General features: G+C 45.3%; 1 pseudogene; it reads right to left on the bottom strand.

The window, feature by feature from the left end:
• Nucleotides 1-1,087: 1,087 nt before the first annotated feature.
• LOC143386166 (RWD domain-containing protein 4-like) lies at nt 1,088-2,062 on the bottom strand (annotated as a pseudogene).
• Nucleotides 2,063-2,754: the final 692 nt, after the last annotated feature.

Here is a 2,754-nt window from a genome sequence, read left to right as displayed (position 1 = left end):
CAGGAATGAGCTAGAGCAGTTTCCCCGCCTCGGTCACAGTGATCGTGTTGACATGCAGGTCCTGACCCGGTGCTCCTGGGCATCGGGTGCCATTCCACTTGTCTCCCAGGTTTCAGGTGGTGCTGAGGCTGCTGGTCTGGGGACTCCTGGATCACTGCTGGGGCCAGCATTGTGGTTTCCTCTGAGTTCATGCTTCAGAGGCCCCTGTTGTGGTGATCCAGGCCTCCCCTGATCCAGAGGGTCTCCTGCTGGGAAGAGCAGGGATGGAGCAGGGCCTCCCCGCACAACCTCTCACCAGCAGTTCTGCCCAGGAGTCTGCCTCAAGAACAATCCCCCCGCCCTTGTTTGGTAGCCATAATGCTTCAAGGGCATTTGGATTTCCCAGGTTTTGACTTTCTCTGGGGCTTTACATCTGCTCCTAACCCTCTCTTCCTATCATCTTCATTCTCTTTCTTCCTCATCTTCTTCTTTTTTCCAACAACTCTGAGCCCTGTCAGAGTGGAGCCTCTCCGCCCTCACACCCAAGACCACAGCCTTGGAGTCTGGCTCATCACTGTACCCTTGACCCTGACCCTGGGCTCTGAGTTCACTAAGGAAGTCCCCTGGCCAGATGGCTTTGTTCTTGTCCTCCAGCTCTCAGGCCCACCCCTCCCTTGTCACCCAAGGAATCCACCACTGCACCACCTACCCATCTGCATGTCTGTGTGGCAGTTACTCTGTGAGCCCCTGGTACCTCCTCAGTGATCACACAGCATTAGAGCTGACTTGAGTTTGAAGTGACTGCGGCCCATCCAAATGGAAAGGCACAGTAGGCGGCGTGCAGCTCAGAGGGGGCCAGGAGCACAGGCTAGGGTTCAAGTTGTTAGCAGACAGGCCACCGATTAGGCCTCTCTGTCTGAAGGGATAGAGGTGATGAGCATAAAAGCAAATGCCATTTCCAGGTGCTGTTGCCCCTGACTTAACTCACCCGGTCTCTTCCCTATGAGCCTCTGTGGCCTGCATGGGACTATTTCATAAGATATATATTTTTTAACATTTTACCTTTTATTAAGGCAAGTTTGTGAAAATAATGTAATACAACCAGATCTTTTCATGAACTTTCCACTGACAACATTTTTTTAATGTAAGAAACATACAAAAAAACCTGCATTTTATAAAAAGTCACCTCAATACCAGAAAATAGTTAATGAAAGATGTTGAACCCAGTTTACTTTTTAAAGAATGCTCTTTCCTTGACTCAAATTCCAAGTGTTATTCATCATCTTTAGAGCCAGTTTTGCTTAAATGCTTCACGACATCAACCCAATTCCAGCCTCGAGGAAGTTCCCCTTTATGGTCTGTTTTGTCTGCCAGTTTACGTTTCTGGGCTTTAGAAAGTTGTTCTTTTTGTCTTTTTTCTTATTTGATGGAGCTGTATTTGGAGTTTCAACTGAGATGACATTGCTTATAGATGTTGTAGAGTCAATGGGATGATGATTCTCCATGAACTGTTCTTTATTGTCTTTGGCATATTCAAAAAATGTATAGGTCTTAGCAGTTCCAAGATTCACTTCCACAGCTTCCTTTAACTTCCTGTAACTCTGCTTTACAGCTGATGATATTGTGTTGTTAAAAAAGCGTTCATAGATATAATTGGAGGTGTTTGGGGATAGGTTTCTGTCCAGGAAATCTCTATTAAGAAGGCTTTGGGATCACCATTTTCACCTATCGAAATATATGCACTAAGTACTTTTTGTTCAATTTACTTTATTTCTCCCTTTTTATCATAGAATCACCTTCCACTCTCCCAACGTGTGATATTTTTCCTTTGTTTTTTGTTGAATAGTTTGAAAGCAATGTCTTCAAATATACATGGGTAAAGTATCCTAAGAACATTCTCTTTTATAACCACAGGACCATTATTACAGCCTATATTGAAATAAAACTGGATACTTAATTCCCGTAAACTTTCATCTCCTTCATAAATAGAACGGAATGCTTCTAGTTCCATCTCCTGGTCCTCGTCCAGGCGAACAGTATTCAGGACAACTAAGAAAAAGCAAGGGCAGCGGCCCGAGGCCATGGTGTTCCCCTTTGGTGCAGGGTGGGGAGTAAGATCCTCGGAGCCGTAAATCGAGTTCACGTGCACACTCGGCGATCTTCAGCATCCAGCAGGACTAGGTGGGCAGTGGGCGGAAGGCCGAGGCCATGGCAGGTGGGGCATTCAGGCGTCTAGTAGGAGGCTGCAGGGAAGCAACGGCAGAGGCTCTGCAAGATATATTTTTGATTTTTTTTTTTTTATCATTGATGACTTTGGAAAGAAAAAGAAACTCCAAAAATAAAAGCCTCCAAAACATGCTAGCAAGGCTCCCCAACATGGTTGAGCTGAACCTGCCCCAGGGTGCCAAGGGCCGGCCCAGGTGTTCAGGAAAAGCATTTGGTCTCCCCTGCTGTGCTAATGAGCATAAGGATGCCCACAGGCGCCTGGGACAAATTGGGCTCAAATTGCCATATGGCTTGGATTTCACATTTTCCAGGGCATAGTCTAATCATTTCTACAGAGTCTAATGCCTTGCTGCAGATTGTAAATGATAAGGTCACACGGATTAGAGACCAGTTAAAAATTATAGAAGACATATGCTATGCATTTTACTAATGAATGGCCATATTCAAACATGTTCACTAATTAATGGCAATATTTGAATGGGTCCACTAATGAATGGCAATATTTGAACGTAGTGTTGAATTTGATACCCTGTGACCAGAGCTCCATTT

This window comes from Callospermophilus lateralis, unplaced genomic scaffold (genome assembly GCF_048772815.1).
Source record: "Callospermophilus lateralis isolate mCalLat2 unplaced genomic scaffold, mCalLat2.hap1 Scaffold_2702, whole genome shotgun sequence".
NCBI lineage: Eukaryota > Metazoa > Chordata > Mammalia > Rodentia > Sciuridae > Callospermophilus > Callospermophilus lateralis.
Note: the sequence above shows the minus strand (reverse complement) of the source record. Positions and strands in the feature narration are given on the sequence as shown.